Below are 19,583 nucleotides of genomic sequence, written 5' to 3'. Positions count from 1 at the left end.
TACCTCCCAAATAGAGTGGTAGGACAGGTATAGGATAGATATTCCCATCCCAGAAGGGAGAAATTGTAAGGAAAACAGGGTGAGGGATCCCAAACAAGTCTGACACCCAGCAGGGCAAACTCCTATCTCTGGCTTGATGCTTTGTCCTCTGGGCCTGCTGGAGCAGCAGCCCAACCCCTTCCAGTGCTCGTAGAATGGCCATTTGTCCCTGAAGATTGTGGTGTAGGCCCTACCTTTACACAATTTCAAAGCCTTTTCCACATTTTTAGTTATTTGTCACAGAAGATCCCTACCCTTTGGAACCAAAAACTGTCGTAGTCTTTAAACAAATGCCATACAATAGGCAGGTTACAAAACAGGAATTTATTAGCTCATTGTTTTGAGGCTAGGAGAAGTACAAAATCAAGGTGTCAGCAAGGAAGGGCTTTCTCCCCAAAGACGGTGGCATTCTGGGCTGGCCTCTAGCAGTCCTTGGGGTTTCTTGGTTTTTCCATCATCTGGTGATGTCTTCTCCTTTTTCTTCTGGGTTCCATTGACTTTAAGCTTCTTGCTTCCCTTGTGGAGTGGCCTTCTGTAGAAGGCCTCCGGTAATAGGAGTGAGATCCATCCTGATTCATTTGGCCACATCTTAATTAAAAATAACAACTTTGGGGAAGCAGATGTGGCTCAAGTGATGAGGCCTCCTCCTACTATATGGGAGAACCCTGGTTCAATACCGGGGGCATCTTAATAAAAAAGAAAAAGAGAAAGCATGCCCATGAGGTGAGCCAGTACCCACGTGGTGAGCTGAGTGACCACATGGTGAGCCACATACCCACACAGCAAGCCAAGTACCCATGTGGGAGCCCATGGAGTGAGCTGAGTGCCCACACAAGTGCCTGCATGATGAGCTAAGTGCCTTTGTGGTGAGCTGAGTACCTGTGTGGTGAGCCAGTGCCCACATGATGAGCTGAGTGCCCGCAAGAGTGCCCACGTGGTGAGCCAGTGCCCACATGGTGAGCTGAGTGCCCGCAAGAGTGCCCACGTGGTGAGCCAGTGCCCACATGGTGAGCTGAGTGCCCGCAAGAGTGCCCACGTGGTGAGCCAGTGCCCACATGGTGAGCTGAGTGCCCGCAAGAGTGCCCACGTGGTGAGCCAGTGCCCACATGGTGAGCTGAGTGCCCGCAAGAGTGCCCACGTGGTGCGCCAGTGCCCACATGGTGAGCTGAGTGCCCGCAAGAGTGTCCACGTGGTGAGCCAGTGCCCACACAGAGAGTGCCTGCGTGGTGAACCAAGTGCCTATGCAGCAAGCTGAGTGCCTACGTAATGAGCCAGTTCTGCACAAAGTGAGTCATTGCAGCAAGATGATGACACAACAAAAGAGAGAGGAAGGGGAGAGTCAAGATGAAGTGCAGCAGAGACCAGGAACTGAGGTGGTACAATTGACAAGGAACCTCTCTCCACATGAGAGGTCTCCAGGATCGAATCCTAGAGAAGAAAGATGAAAAGAGAAGTGAAAAAGAGAAAGAGATACAGAAGATCGTACAGAGACTGGATTACAGCAAAAACAGCAGGGAGAGGAGGGGAAGAAATAAAACAAACAAAAATATTTTAAAAAATAACATCTTTAAAAGTCCTATTTAGGATTAGATGAGATAAAAGTGCCTAGACAGATCTTTTTTGGAGTAATGCTTCCATAATTTATTAACCTGCCTTTGCCTATTATTTTATTTTTTTGAATTTGAAATAAAGTTTGAATTTTAAAAATGTCCTATTTATAATGGCTTTACACCCACAGGAATGGAATAAGATTAAGAACATGTTTTCTAGGATACATAGTTCAATTTACCACAATTCCCCAGAAGGATAAGCTTCATGGCAGTTCATTACATTGGACTGCTCCTATAAATGAGGGCTCTGCATTTTGTACTCATATAGACAGAAATTTAGACTATATTTGGATATGACATTCCTATGCATTGTGCTTTTACCAGCACCAAATTTTTTGGATTTATAGGATGCCTTATATATCACCATGTGAAGTAAAGATGGGAATTCTCTCTTTGAATGTTGAAATCACCTCCCTTTTTAAGGACTTCAAACTGATTGGATGAGACATAATTCATTGCTGATGGCAATCTCACTAGTTGATTGTAGACGTAACCAGCCATCTATGCAAACAACTTCTATTCAATTAGTCCGGTGCTTGCTTGACCAGAAAATTGGACACCATCTGGGCAAAGTTTACACATTAGCCTAAACATCACACCATGTATCCATACACCAAGGAGAGTACAATCACAAGCAGAGGAAGATTGCAGTAAGCTCACACCAAAGGAATTTACAATTTATTGATCTTCCCAATTTCCACACACCCACCCCCCCAAAAAAACCTGTCTGGATAGAATGCTTAAATGACTAGCAAAATGCTCAATTAAGATGCTGACTAAAAGATAACACCCTATGGGCTTTTGTGTGAAATCATAAAAGAGAATGCCTATGCCTAAAGCAGTAACTGACAAAATATGTTATGTCACTTGTGGCCAAGACACATGAGTCGAGAAAAACTGAAACTTGGTTATTTTGGTTTCCTCTTTTTGTTGAAACCACAAGCAGAGCAGGGCATGGCTCTACTGGATGGGGTGATTTTTGCAACATAATACCAGTAAGGAAGACAGAAGGTCAAACACAATGGATGTGCAGGAACTCCTTGTAGTGACTACTCTCTTGCCCTGGAGTTCCAGTTTCCTGAATCGTGGAAAAGTTGTAGCCATCCAATAAACACAAGCCTTAATAAGATGCCCAGAATGAAGGATTAAACTTGTCCATCAGGCAAGAATCATATCTTCTGAGCTTCTATTGAGGGGAAAGGAAATATAGATTGGAATTAGAAAATGACAACTTTATAACAAACTCCAGCCTTATGACAACTTTAGTGTTAGGTTTTATATTGCTTAAAAGCAATTAATATTAAAATGTAGCTCTGTCACATGTATGTAATTTATTTTTCTTTCTCTCTTCTGGTTTTACCCACAAACTTACCTGAAAAACTAGGGTGAACATGATCAAAATTATATAGCCTCATGATTCAAAGATCACTAATGGGATTCCATGTATTTTCAGTAGCGGGGACATAGACTTTTCAGCAGAATGATGGGGAAGAATTCATAATGATGAACACCCCTCTGCATCCTTTTCCACACTGTAGCCTAATATATATTTATTAATGTCATCCTGAATGCAAACATAACGTTTCTGGTGCTGAGCAGATTATTATTTACCTACAGAAAATAACTTTACTACTTCCCTATGACCCAATTTCCCCTTTCAATATTGATGTGATGAGATCCTGGTTGAATATGGCTCTGTACACACCAGAAATTGTACTGTAGATGAGGAACTAGAAAATATGAATCTGGGTGATTTAATGAGAGAGGGAGAACTGTTTCCCTTATCCTTATAAGAGAGAAGGAGAGATCATCTCCTCAGTGTAAACAAAGTCTACTTGGGAAGAATTCTGGGTTCTTACCTTTTAAGATGTAAATAAATGCTCCAGAAGGAAGATAATGCTAGAGTCTCTAGCTGTTCAACTCAGGATTATGTCGATCTGGGTTATACGCTCTCCTTGAAGTATCAACATATCCTTCTGAAGGGCAAATACCTCTGAAGTTCTTTTTACTATTTAATCAGTCATAATTTAACTCCCATGGCTATTTCTTTTATAAAAAGTTTCTCTGTAGTCTCACTTTACCTTCCCTAGAAATCTGACTTACTGAAGACTACTACATCAAAGAGCTGCATCGCCTCTGATTTCTAGTTGTCTTTTCTAAATGCAGAGCACTGACAGGAGAGGGGAGGGAGGGTGCAACTGAGCTCAGAATGTTCATTTATCTTGCTAATTTCCTGTGAAGCCATTTTGGTCTGGTAATGTCCCATAATTGAACTCCACTGTTTCTCTCAAGGCAGCTTTCTCTACAGGAACTCTTCCTTCCAGTTTCCAGTCCCCGTACCTTTCCCTCTCTTAGCTCTTTGTCTTTTGAGGTGGTAAATTTCCATTATATCAACCTAGCTCACTGCAAACTCTATGCCTTGTTTTCCCTATGTACATATGTAAATACATTCTTCTCATATCATCATTAATTGAGTGAATCATCTCCTTCCTATTGAGAGTATTCTCATTCTACTTTTTTTTTTTTAATCCACCTTTAAATTATGGATTTCTCTTTTGGTCAAAGAACATATATGTGAGAAATATGGATTGGATTCTTCATTCCTAACTTTTCCCCTCTGTGTCCAGCGGTATCCAAAAATGGACACTTATTTGTAAATAGGGTCATTGCAAATGGAATTAGTTAAGTTGAAATGAGGTTTTACTGAAGTAAGTTGGGTCCTTAGTTAAGTATGATGTGTCCTTAAAAGAATAGGGCATTTGGACACAAACACAGACTGAAGGGAGAAGGCCATGTGAAGGTGGAGTCTGGAGTGATGAATCAATTAGCCGAGGAACACCAAGTTTTGTCAGCAAATAACAGAGCCTAGAAGCAAGGAAGGAGTCTCCCTTCCAGGTTTCAGATGGAGCATGGTCCTGCTGAATCTTGATTTCAGACTTCCAACCTCCAAAACTATGTGGCAATACATTTCTAATGTCTTAAGCTGCCAAATTTATGGTACTTGGTTACAGGAGCCCCAGGAAACTACCACAAAAGATTTAGCAGTGCTTCAGAACACTAGTCTAGAGAGTGATGAGCTGATGTGCAGTAGAATAGTATTGTCTTGGGACACTGAGTAACAGAAGCCCAGATCTCAGGCTTTGCTGTCTTTTCTGAGAACCTACATCAGGGTCTTCTTCACTACATTAGGAATTTCATCTTGAATGTGCTACTTCTCTCATACAACTGAGAGAGAGTATATACTATGCTGTTTGGAATTCATTTTCCAGAAATACTTGTAAATACCTTCCATCAGTGAGTCCTTAGAATAGCTTATATTGTGGCAGACCACATATCTGAATTAGAAGCATGTCTATTTTAAAAATAATTACTGGTATAGTGTTGGAAGATCTTGTGCCAAATATTTGACGAATGCCTATAATTCTCTTCAAGTTTTTAAAAAATAGTATATTTTTATCACTCTGTTAACTATTGAAATCAAACAATCAAAATCTTCTATAAACATCTAAAATTTAAAATGAAAATAATAAAATAAAAATTACTACATATTTCCATCTGCTTACATTTCTGTCTAAAGTGCCAAATCATAATTTGAAGATGAAAATAATTTTTCAACTACCTAATTAAAATTTAAAATAAAAATTTCATTTATGAAATACTAAAGCTGATTTAGATGTTGTTGGCAGTAACATTTTGGATTGGGGGAGGAGAGATAAAACAGTGCATAAAAGAATATATCACAAAATGGAATACATTTTAACATTTTTCCTAAAAACTAACCAAGTGCTGCAGAAATTTTTAGACTTATATATAAATATATAGCATTCTTTTTACTTGTTATTCCAATGCCAAATTCCTACTTGTGTTAACATTCTTGATAGGTGTTAAATGCTTTTTAATAATTATTAGGTGAAAATTAATAAAATGCTTTCCTAATTGTAACATAAAGGACTAACCCAAACTTTACATGTTTGTACCAGCTGTAGAAATTTATCCTTGGCAAATATATTGAAAAATGCATTGGGTCAAAGAAGACAAACAGAATATGAGTGCCCACAGCTCTTAACTCGTTTGCATTCTGTTTTATTTCTGAATATATCTTAGGAATAGTTAGTTTGGTGATTTACCTTTAAATCGTCTTACACAATGCTGCTTTCTTAGGCTGATTTGTTTTTTCTTCCAGTTTGAATAGCCTAATTCTGCATTACCTTCTCAGAAAATATATGCTGTTCAGGGTAGAAAAAATGTTTAAGCATAGAGGTCAATGGCTGGGTTGAAGTCAGCTAGAACAATCTGGCTCACAATAATATGGCTCTATTTCATGGAACATTTATTATTACAACTAAATATGGCATTGCTTCAGCTCTGCAACAGTGATAGAATGCCTTCTGTAAATATTAATAATGTCACGACTTTTATCTTACAGAATCTTTTCCCCTGAATTGATCAAAAATATTTTTAGAATTAGTACCCAATGATAGATAGCATATAGGTAAGGTGGATGCAGAGTGGAATGATTATGATCACATTTTCAGATCCCTGACCATTTTATAAGAGACACCTCAAGACACCATACCTCATTCTGAGTTCTACAAAGTGTCTCTCTTGCTTGTTTATAGATATCTGTATTTAATGATGGTTCCTCAAAAATGCATTTGCATTGATGGTATTGACAAAAACTGCATTTATGTTAATTTTATTTTATCACTCTCTGTTGGAGAAACAACAAAATAATAGGTTACTGATGTCCACATATCCATGGACATTTATACACAGCAAGAAGTGTATGCTTTTGCTATAGTTATGAATAATGGAAATGGAACCTTTGTGGGTTATTTTCCAATACTTTTTGCATGTGTTCTTCTTTCAAGGAATTAAATATCAATTTCACTAACAAGTTTTTATTATATACTTAGGCATTTATGGTGTATTTGTTGGTATAATATATATGTAGGCACAAGCAAACCTTGTGCTTATATATGTATACATATACATACATGTTCATTCGTATATATGTATATAGGAAATAAAGGTATTTATCTTATCTCAAAACCAAGAAATAGTACAGATATAACTTATGTTTAATGATGTTATACTTACTGTACATAAATTATACATACTGTCATGTTTATTACAAGACACAGCATTAAATACAGGAAAAGATCTGCTCATTTTTATTTTAAAAATTTCATAGTGTTTGAAACGACTATTTTTGTTCACATTTGTTCATTTTGTTGTTCAAGTTTCCTATTTAGTTTTTCATTTTTCTTGGTCTCTTACTTTTTGAGGGAAATTTTATGTGAGTCTACTACAATTGTATGATGTATAAATATCTTCATATATTTCTAAAAATATTTTCTTTATAATTATACACAATATTATTAGCTACAGAATAGTAAGGGCTATGGTAGTTTCCAGATGGAGTAGAATTTCAATAAAAATATTTCTCTTAAACGTTTCTGAAATTTTTAATATTTAAAAATATTTTTGTTCTATTTTCATGTTTGGCTTTAGCTTTGGCTGCGTTGGGAATCTTGTGTTTAAAATGAAATTTGTTCTCTTATTTTGAGAGATCTATTTCACTGTCTTTTAATATCAAGTGTTGTTAATAAAATATGACGGCAATTTGTTTATTTACTGGTGATTGAGTGATTATTTTTGTTGTTCCCTGAAAGCTATTTAGTCTTCTCTTTATCATTAGTGAAAATTTAAGTTATTTCTAACAGAAGACTTTTTTTCCTTAATTTATTGTAGGGGGCACTTAATGTGTGCATTACATAAGAAGATTCCAACTTTATAAATAAGCTAAAAAAGCTCAAAGGAAAAGATTATGGGCAGAGATGTATGTCTAATACTAATGGAATTAGGCTATTTTAGAAGTACTTATTATAGTAGAAGGTAACAATTGGCAAATTGACTTCTAATACGTGGTCACAAGGCAGCTCTGCATGTCGGCCAGACTTAGTATAATCCTGTTCCTTCTCATAATGGGTACAGAAGCAATCAAAATTATTAACACATGAATTGAATCAACACAGGAAGAAGTTTGGGTCAAATGTAGTTATTTTCATGATGGTTTCAAAAGTCCACTTACTACTCTTTCTAGGAAGACTTTAGAAACTGTTCTATCTGTATTCACTCTTTCCTTACTTCAATTTGTTCTTTGAATAGCAGCCAATGTTCTTTCCAGGGGGAAAAAATCTAGTGACACTTGCTTGAAACCATTGATTAGTGTTCCATAGTTCTTGGAATCATGACGAAATTTTATTTTGTCCTACAAGACTTAAAATAATCTTCATTCTTGGAAGTTCTACATCAGGAGCACTGGTCTTTTTCAGAATTTGATTATGCCTGCACTCCTGCTCCAGCAAAGAATCCTTGTAAACTTCTGCCCTGCTAGTGAAAGTTGTCTTCCCTCGCCTCTTAATGATAGCATCCATTCACCCCTCTTAGCTCAGCACATGAATCACTCTCCCAGGGAAACCTTTCCTAGTCTTCCTGGCTATGACAGATAGCTGCTTTCGCATATGTGGCTTTTTAATGTTCATTATTAATTTCAATATCATCTAGATATTGAAGTTTCCTGGGAGCAGCTACTATTGCTTTCAGTGAATCCCGAATGCCAAAGATAGTGGACAACACTGTGTATGTCCTCAAAACACATTTGTAGAAATAAAGGGGCATGGAGAGGAGAGAGGAAAATCAAAGTGTGAAAGAAAGAGTGAGTAGATGAATAAATAGTTGGACCATAATGGCATTTGAAGATGACTAGATTCTTTCATAACAGAATAATCTTTGAGGCAAAGCTATGGCCTATAAAATATTTGTGAGAAAACGACTGTGGCAGACTGGAAAATGACTAATTTGCTATCTGTATAGTCTACTGTATATTTCTTTGTGCAGAAAATTCTTGATTTCAAAGCTTACTATAGTCCTTAGATTTTGGCAATATTGCTCTCGGTAAAGTTATTTTAATATCTTTTTTTTCTTTTATGTAGGAATGGTATTTGGAGAGAAAATCAGGCTAGAACTCACATTTAAAATTAAAAATTCAAACTTATAAATTTAGATGTAATATGGTTTCTTTTAACGTTGTACTCTTTAACAAGATTCACTGTGAAATCTAAGACTTACATATTATTTTAAATAAAAATTTGGTGTCATTTATGAATCTTTATAAGGTTTTGAATGAGATATTAGATAAAAATTATCTTTGAGAATATTTTCCTTTTGAAACAATCACATCAAGAGATAAATATGAACAATTAAAACTGTGTTGTAATGCTGTCAGTTCACTGACAAGCCATCACAATGAATTGTATTCCCAGCTTTTAAGTATCTTTTTCTTAGATATTTTCTTTCTCCACAATTAGTATAGTTTTTAGGAGGTTGTTAAAGAAGATGACTGTATTTCAACAGATATTTTAGTGTTTGGCTAATCCCACCAATCCTCCATGTATAAGAATTAACTTTTTGTCCTTTGCCCAGAAGTGTAATAGTTTCCACTAATCCACTGGTTCCAAGGGTACCATTACAGTTTAGAGATTTGTCATCAGTTGTAGCTCTGAGAACACACCCAAGATTTTCTGCTGGATGCTGTACACAACCTGCATTGCTCCTAGGACTGCAAATATGAATGATTTTAACCCTATGATTAGGCTATGTTATGTGAAACTGTTAACTTTAAGAAAGGGAACTTGCCAGGTGGGTTTAATTTACTCACATGAGCCCTTTAAAAGCAGAGAATTTTCTCTGGCTGGTAGCACAGGAGAAACTAAGAAATATGAAACACAAGACGTATTTGGCATGCTAGTGCTGGGGGATGGCCTCTAGGATCTCAGAATGGCCTCCAGTTAAAGATCAGCACAGAGCGGCATCCCTTAGCATAACAGCTGCAAGGATCAAAAATTCTGCCAACCCCGCTGGGGTTGGTGTATACTCAGGAGACCTGAATCTCTGAACTGTCCATGTGACAGCCAGGCCCTGAGCCTCAGCAGACTTGCAGCTCCTACCCTCTGGATTATTGGATTTACCCCAGTCAACAAACAGGGAGGTGAGGAAGGTCAACCATCACACCAGGGAGCCAAGAGTGCCTACAACTGCAAGCAGGAGAATTGCATCCATCATCCACGTAGAATCCAAGCCCCCTCTCTATAGAGAGGTGAGTGGGCATAACCATGACAGAGTCCACAGGATGGAGGAAGAGAGAATAGATTAGAGTGAACTTACTGATATTCTACTTTGGAACTATTGTGATTAGTAATGGAAGGAATTGTAGCACTGATGTGGAAAAAGTGGCCATGGTAGCTGCTGAGGGTAGGGAAAGGGAAGAAGAGATATGATGTGGGGGCATTTTCATTACTTGGAGTTGTCCTGGGTGGTACTGCAGGGACAGATGCTGGACACTGTATGTCCTGCCATGGCCTACTGGGTGGAGTGGGGCGGGGGGGAGTGTAAACTACAATGTAAACCATTATTCATGTGGAACAGCAGAGCTCCAAAATGTACTCACCAAATGCAATGAATGTGCCACGATGATGAAAAGAGGTTGTTGGTGTGGGAGGAGTGGGGTGAGGGGTTAAGGGGTATATGTTGAATGCAACATTTAAAAAAAATAGAGAGGGAAAAAAAATTCTGCCAACCAGAAGAATAAGCTTGAAAGTGGATTTTTTCCCATTTTTGAGACGGGAACACCGCCCATCTTTCAGCCTTATGATTCCCTGGGCAGAGAACCCAGTCCTACCTTGTGGACTTCTGACCTACAGAACTGTGAGAGAATATACATGTTGCTTTCAGCTGTTAGGTTTGTGGTAATGTGTTACACAATGATAGCAAAGTAATAGACTGATCAAGAAATGGAGTAAGCATAAATTAACAGTTCTAGGGTGGATGAGGGGAATCTAGAGTTCATTTCATTTTATAAAAAGTCTTACTGAGGACCTTAATTAGAAAGATTTCCTCAGCAATAAGGTTATCCATAAAGTAAATTTTAAAATGAGATTCTAGAATTTGGTACCTTTTCTTTGAATCCACAGGTTGAATTCAGGGCGCTAAAGTGACACTTTCATATCAACTTAAGGAATTTGCAGATATCTAGAACTATCCAAGCACAAATTTAGCTCAAAAATTTTTAGTTATTACAAGCACACATGGATCTTTTTATTGTACATGTATTTCTGTATTAGTGCTAATGGGGTGTTAATGCAAAACACCAGAAACAGGTTGGCTTTTATAAAGGGTCTTTATTTGGGGTAAAAGCTTATAGCTCCAAGGCTGTGAAAAGTCCAACTCAAGGTACCATAAGCGGCTTTTTCTCTCCCAATTCAGCTGCTATGTGTTAAAACAAGGTGACGGGTGAGCTCTACCTGGTCTTCGCCCCTCTGTTTTGTACCATCTCGCTGGGCTCATTTGTGGGCAACTGTCAGAATGTTGGCCTGAAGTGTATCAGGAACGAAAGAAAGAAAAAGAGAAGGAAACAAAGAGAAAGAAAGAGAGAGAGAAAAAGAAAGAAAGAATGAGAGAGATGGGATCAGGGGGTCTGCAAGTAGAGACTCATTAGACAACTTTATTGTTTACAAGGGGCTCTATATATACCCCAGTCTCTGTGAGAACAAGCAGCAATTTGCGGTTAACTATCAACATTACTAATTGTCTAAAGAACTCAAAAACTGTTATCTCAAGGTACAAAGTCTAAGTGTTCTATTTACTACAAAATGTTATCTGCTCATCTTTTCTTTCCCCCTTTACCAGCTTCATCCTGTTTGCCCGAACTCTTAATTACTGCATTCCTGAGGTTGCAAACATAGCCATGGAGACAGCACAGCTCTCCTTGTGAGGCCACTGTGCCTCAGTTTCCAACAGGCAACCAGGCAATAGGGCTTGTTACTTATTGGGCTTCTTCTCTCAGGCTCAGCTGCTCCACTTTCTTCCTGATTTCAGCTGCAAGCTCTCAGGCATATGACTCAGCTCTCTACTGGGACCTCCGTTCTTTGAGCCTCCCCTTTTTCTTGATTACAGGATCAAGAAAATGACAGAGCTCCCTTTTCCTCTGTGTTTGTTTTTTTTTGTTTGTTTGTTTGTTTTTTAGCACACCTAGCAAGAGGGCAGAAGCTCAATGTAAGTCCTGCCTCACTGAGGTAGTCTAATTGAAAAAGTCTCACACTCACAGGAGTGGACAAACCCACAAATATAATCTTTTTCTTTTTGGGATTCATAAAATAATTTCAAACTGCCACAATTACTATGGCATGTTTTTTTTCTTTTTTATATGTTTATACTATTAATGGTATAACTGTATTTCAAAACTGTATTATCACCCAATTGATTTTCTCTGAATTCCTAAGTTTTTGTATTATGCAATTTAAAACATTCTGAGAAGGTAGCTGAAGCATCATTTGATTGCCACAGAATCTCTTGGCCCCAAAATATTAAGAATTTTTATTCTAAAGGCGTGGCCATCCAATGCTTTATCTCAGAAAGTATCAATTATAGCTGAAAGTCTTTTTGGAGACTTGAAAGAAGCTTGCCACACTGAAGTGTACTATGCTTTTGAGTCCTCTGATTTGTACAGTTATAACAATTCAGTTAATTCTTGGTTATGTTTTTGACATTAGAAGAACTTGCTCTCTTTGGCTGCTTCTATAGCTATCTCTTCTTTCAATGACCCTTATGGTTGTTCTCTAATGGAATTTGTAACAATAGTGCTTGCTGTGTTCTTAGATTTTACAGCACGACAGCTGGGGCTAATTTATCTCCTCCTCCTAGGAACTGTTTTATCCAATTCTTAGAAATAAAATGTATCTTCAGTGAGAATGAAATAAATCCAAATCAGGGATTTTTAAACCTCTTTTGAGCTTCTTCTTTTCAATGAATATATATTCTCGGCCCAAGTATTAAAAGAGGAAATGTTTGGGAGGAGGAGGTGTGGGGAATAAATATTTTTCAGTGCATCTATAAAAAGGCTTAGCCTATGGACTCATGGAAATATATACCATATAAAAATAGGAATGTTTGCTTTCATTTTCCCTAGAAGCATTTTACACTTCACATACTGTAAGAGTTATTCACATGATTCATGTAGCATACTCACTCTCAGTGACACTTCTTGAAAGTCCATCCTCACATGGCCTTTCAAAATAGAAGTTTGTAATGGAAATAGCAAAGTAAAAGCACAATGATTACGTTGCTTTACTCTGTACACAACTCTAAGCAGAAGAGTCCAGTTATAATCAAAAGGATGTCTACAGATACACAGCATGGTGTTCTTTGTCCTCTGTGAATGATCCAGTAATAGAATTATCTGGCCCACAGTTGGCCCAACAGTTTCTCTAAAGGGAAATTGAAGGTGTTGAAGCTAATAGCTCAATATCACCTATATAAAGACAATTGTCACTGAATATTTAGAAGCTCAGCATTTCCTCCAATTTGAGGAGCTACTGTAATATGCTTCTTAACAAATCCAGTGCATCTGTGTGTCTACCTATATATATGAAATTATGTTTTATTTGCACTTTTATTCTTTTCATCAAAATTATTATTTGCAGAGGGTTTTCTCTTTAAAGTATGAACAAAGAAGACTTTAATATCTTTACATTATGTTGTATTTTTATTATATATATTTATAACAAAATATAATATATATATATATATTTAACTTCATAGAATCCTGGGCCTTATTGCATGGTTTTTAATACTGATCCAGCAATTTGTGGCTTACTTTATACTGAGAACCAAGCATGTGGAAATAAAGTCTTGCGATGTAATTACACTCATGGCTCCAAATATCTGAAATACAAATATTAATAACAGATACAAACTCTCTCCTTATAGTCTCAGGAACAAATAATATTATAACTAAAATTGTAAAACAAAACAAAAGGATATTGCCTCAAAATGTAGACCATTTACTTACTATATTGAAATATTAGAAAAGAGTGAACATCATATAAAGAAGTCTAGAAAGGAATTTACTCTTACCACATAATTATGCTTATCTTAGGATTTTTTTTCCCTATAGATTCCAACTTATTATTAAATTGTGAAATCAGTTTAGTAGGCCATTATGGTTATTTCTTTAAAGAGTTTTCAAAAATCAGTTTTATTATGAAAGGCTTCAAACATACAAAAAACTAGAGAAAGCATTAAAATGTATCCAAATACACATAATTTGATTGCTACAACTGCTTTGATTATTCCATTCTTCTTTTATTCTTCTTATTTGTTGTAGTATTTTAAAGCAAACCCTAAATATTTTATCAGTAGGTTTCTTTGGTACCTCTAAAAATTAAGAACCTTCTCTTATCTAAGAAATTGCCAAAAATTCCTCCATATAATATACTCTACTGTCTAGCCTATATTCAGATGTCCCTGCCTTTTCAAAATGACATTTGCTAAGTTAGATTATTTGAATTAATGATCCAAACAAAATCTAAAATATCAACCATCTCCTCCCCCAACCCCCATGGGGTTCTTTTGACATTTATTTTCTTCTCTCATTTATTTGTTTCTATGCCTATACTACTCAGGGTTCTCTAGGGAAACAGAACTGACAGGAGAAATCTATAGAGCATGAGATTTTATAAAATTGTCTCATGTGACCATGGCGATGCACAGGACAGTCTGCAAACCTGGAGGTCCTTGATGAGTTCACAGGAGACACTGCTCTCTATCAGAATTCTCTTCTGAATGCTGAAATCACTTACCCTTTTAAGGCCTTCAACTGATTAGATATCACTCACTGCTGAAAGCAATCTCTTCAGATGATTGTAGATGTAGCCGGCCATCTATGCAGTCAACTCATTGATAATTAAAGTCCATGAAATACCCTTGTATTAAAATTAGCCTACTGCTCACTTGACCAAACAACTGGGCACCATTACCTGGCCTAGTTGACTCATTAGCCTCACTGTCACAATGCCTTTCATTAATTTGTAAGAATAACTGGTTCTGATTTTATGGAAAACATCACACATTTTAGATTTATCTGGTTTATATGATTGTGTGCCCTATAGACTAGGAGCCAGAGCTAAAGTTTGATTAAATTCAATTTCAACTAATTTTGGCTAGAATGTGCTATAAGATGTATAATATATTTCATATTGAATCTCATAAAGATGCGCACATATCTTAATGAATATGATCATTTTAGTGAGGTTGAAACAGATCAATGGTGACAACCTGGTCTTCCCAGAATAATTTTCCCATCAATCTTTTTCCAAATATTTCAGCATTCACCTACACTTATTAGCTGAAATTCTTCTATGATGAAGACAATTACAATATCAACTATGTTAATGATATACCCCAAAGTATAATTTTTACAGGACAGGGATAATTGCTGCTTTATCTCAAGTTTGTTAGCTTTGATTACGGGGAAAACATACAAACCCTCTTTTCTTTCAAAAATCCTTCCTTTTAAATGAAAACCAAACTGATTAAACCAATGTTGCTTTTTAGCAAAATAGAAATGAGCACTCATGACCTTGAAAAATATGCATTATCTGGATATTGTATTAAGACCTAGGCAGGTTCAAAATGAGATGCCTTTTAATGTGCTTTCTGTTTCAGAAAATAAACAACTCATGGGATTCTGGGGTAAAGTAGCTAAAATATTGTCAGTATTATTCCCCTAATGCGCAATGCATGGAGGATTTGTCCCCAGAAAATTATCTAGCTTCTGTTGCAAAACGCTTTGGATGGGCTGATGTCTTTGGAGACTCCAGTTGTTCATGGTCACATTCATTCTTGCCATTCCCAGCTTAAAGACTGGAAGTGTAACACAGTACCATTATCTGAATTAAATTATTACTACTATGGTTACTGTAATTTGACCACTGAGAGCCTAGTTAAGAAGATGATTTTATGTTTCACTTAATTTTAACATTATTTTAATTAACTATTTAAAGTATGTAAATTCCTATAAATATTTGAATTATATAAATTATCATATTTTGGGGAAATAATGGACCCATAGGACCTGGAAGAACAATATTTTAGAGCTAGATGAAATAGAGAACTTTGAATAAGTCTCCACTAAAAGATTTCCCACTAGACCTTTCTTTCCAAGAGAAGTTGGTTTTCATCCTCTCTTGCCCTCGTTGTTATCTCATACAAGTCTAGGATTTAAATCCAAAGTTACCCCCAAGGAGGTATGCAGGAAAGAAAAAATGCCCAGAATAAATCTCAGAAAGTTGTGAACTTTATATTTAAATAGGTAAATTTTATAAGTAAGAAATTTAAGAGTGCTTCACTAAGATAAAACAAAAAATTTTGATTAGCCACCACTCATCAGATATACAGCATTATATCTGTTAGAATTATAGGAGTTATAATTCCTAACTGATTCTAATAGTTCAGATAATGTGAACATGGACTAACCAATTACCAACTGCCTAGTTATATTTAAAGATAAGAGACCTCTCAGAACAATTCAGAGGCAAATAAAATGAATCACCACAGTAAATAAAAGGGTAAGATTTTAGATATATATAAACATACACACACACATATATACAAATCAAAATTCTTTACATTCTTCACCCATAATGATTAAAGGAATGTATAAAAATGGTATATTCTGAGACAAAATTCAATCACTTAAAGAAAAAAGCAGTACACAAAAGAGAAAGCATTATTAATGAGAATTAACAAAAAATAATTCAAGATTGAAAGAAAGTATGCAAAAAAATACAAAAAAAATATGGAGTATATTCAGAAAGATTTATTGAAGAAGATCATTAAGACATATGGATTTATAAAGGCACATTAATATCTAAGACATTACTTAAAAAGAAAAATATAAAAAAGCAGGATCTGGTGCGATTTGCCCTCCTACCACATACCAGGCTATCTCATGTACTGTTGATTGGAGTTTAAATTGGTATAATCACTTTAAAAAATCTTTTGGCAAAAATCCTATATTGAATATTGTATTACTTTTCTACTATAACCACTACACATTACCACAAACTTAGTGCTTTAAAAGAAAGCAAATGCATATTAGATTATATTGGATTTAGAGGTTTCACTTTTACTTCATTAAATAATGATTAAGGCTTTGATTGGGCCACATCAGTAGGAACTATACTGCAGAAAAGGGAGGTTGGAGTTTTTGACCTGGAGGCCAGGAAGCAAGCACACAGGGGAACAAAGCAGCTGAACCCAGAGATAATCGAGCCTGACTAGACAGACAGAGACAGTTGCCTGATAGTGTACAGCTGGACTTGTGGAAAACACAGAGAGCTGATTCTGGAGAGAAATGAGCCCCAGGAAGAAAGGAACCCAGGAAGCCAGAACCCTGGCAGGGCAGACCTCAGCAGGCATCTTGTTCCAACACTTGGCAGTAGATTTTGGTGAGAGAAGTAACTTATGCTTTATGGCCTGGTAACTGTAAGCTTCTACCTCAAATACATACCCTTTATAAAAACCAACCAATTTCTGGTATTTTGCATCAGCACCCCTTTGGCTGACTAATAGAGCTCCCTTCCTCCATCTTCAAAGCCAGCAATGGCAGGCTGAGTTTCTCTCATGATGCAAATCTCTCCTACCTTTTCCATAATTGAATCTCTGACTGCTGTCTGTTAGTTACTCCTGTCAAGGGCTCATGTGAGGAGACTGAGTCACACAAACAATTCAGGATCATCTCACCAGCTCAAGGTCTACAAAATAATCATACCCTTTTGCTATGTCAAATAATGTATTTCCAGGTTCTGTGGCTTACGACATAGGGATCTTGTGGAGACTTTCCATGGCAAAAAGTACTTTGTAGATGTGACGGAATTAAGGATTGTGAAATGGGGATGATTATCCTGGATTACTTAAGTGGGCCCCAGGTAATCTCAAATTCCCTTTTAAGAGAAGAGAGGGAGGAAAAAGAGTCAGAGAAAGAAATGTAACAATGGCAACAGAGTCAGAGAGAGATCTGAAGCTGTGAATGCAGGGACCTATAGAAGTTGGAAAAGATCCTTCCTTCAACCTCGAGAAGGAGCATAGCCTTGCTGATACCTTCAGTTGAGTTGAGCCAGGGAAATCTATTTTTGACTTTTGACCTCCAGAAAATTTGCATTGAGCCAATGAATTTGTGAAAATTTGTTCCAGAAATAATAGGATGCAAACATGGAACTCAAATGATCATCCATAGGGAAGTGGAGGAACCACCTGTATTATGTAAATAAATCATAGTATGTGCTCACAAAAGAATGCTCTATCACTGCCAAGAGAAATGAGCTATTACCATGTGCACATATAAGAATGAATCACAAATAAAACACTACATTAAATGAAAGTATTATTTACAGAACAGTCTTATTTTACAAATACAGGCAAAAAAATATATATCATGGGCTTATGGTCTGTGAAGTATGTGCGTCAGTGTAAATGTACAGAGACCACGGAGTGGAAGGCAGAGATAGCAACCACTGTGATCCTCAGGGATCATAGTTTTGTTATGTCATCCAAGGCTCACTCACAACTTACTGGCAAACAATCCAAGTACACACTTAAACTGGACATCAACTCTACGGAATGGAACAGTCCGACACTAAGGTTTTTCACCTGTGTCTCACTCAAATTAGCACAGTAAGCAGTTTACACATTTTGAATAAGCAGATGCCATTCTTGTACTGTCAATGAAACTGGTAAAGAACAACCAATTTAATGGACATTTTATTTAATATTTAAATATTTTACATAAGAGAACTATAATTACAATGTAAAAGAATGCTTTCCTTTATATGCCATTAAATAGCACCCACAAATAAGTGCTTTTAGAGAAAGGATTGTAGTTATGGGACATGTGGAATTCACGGATAATATTCCAAATCCAAAAATAACCTTTTAATTTTCCATGAATCTGCTTATTTTTGAAATATTAAGACCAGTTAAATTGCCAATGTAATTTTTTAAAATGCAGACAAATTGCTACAAAACTTTATAATGACCTTTTTTATTCTACGAAACTAGCAGACCCAGTATATCAACAGCAAGCATGTTTCTACGTGTTTTTTTTTCCATGTCTGGGAATTACTTCTATTTCAGCTACAAAGTTATTTTCTAGTACAACAGGACCTGTTAAGATTCCATATATTTTATTTCAGTGTTTCAAACTCTCATTTTTAATTTACTACATTTTAATTAGGAATGTGAATCTCATATTTAAAAGTGTCATTACTCAGTCCTATATAACACAAACTAGAAACAGAACACAGGTTTCATTGGGTCAGAATAAAACAGAAAATTAATTCAAAAGCAATTAATTAAAAAACAAAGAAAATCAAAGCAAAGAATATGTACCATATGCTCTTCAGTTGCTAGGAATTTTGAGTCATTCAATAACGCATTTTTAATACTCATGTTTGCTCAAGACTATCTTTGGGGGATTATTTTTTCCACTTTATTTATATGCATTTACATATTTTATAGGATTTGAAATACTAAATTAAGTAACTTTTATAACATAATTTATTTAATAGTTCATCTTTTCCATATTCAGAAATGATTTTATTTTCTAATGATTCCACAATATATTTGTTTCATGTCTTTGTTCACTTTAATGCATTGTCTTTTACACATTTATACTAATTTTTATTGCTGCGTCATGGACCCTTTTGTAATCTGCTGCAAATTCTATATGCTCCACTATCAAGTATAAAATATCACTTAAAATATTTTATTTATAATACATATATAAGCACCTATATATAAACACAAGAAAAAAGAGGTGCATTTTAGGACCTTATTCAAGAAATATTGTTTATCTCATTAAAGCTTTTAATATTATAGTATGTGCATCAAATAAAATGTTTACTTTTTTTAGTAAAATTAATCTAAAATTAACTGATCTATTTACATCAATCCAGTTTATTTTATTTGCTTCTGTGGGATTGGATACAAGTGGATTGTGTGCAAGCACAGGTTTCTGTTCCTTAGCAGTTTAAT

Source organism: Dasypus novemcinctus, chromosome 2 (assembly GCF_030445035.2).
Source record: "Dasypus novemcinctus isolate mDasNov1 chromosome 2, mDasNov1.1.hap2, whole genome shotgun sequence".
Taxonomy (NCBI): Eukaryota; Metazoa; Chordata; class Mammalia; order Cingulata; family Dasypodidae; genus Dasypus; species Dasypus novemcinctus.
This window is presented reverse-complemented; position numbering follows the sequence as displayed.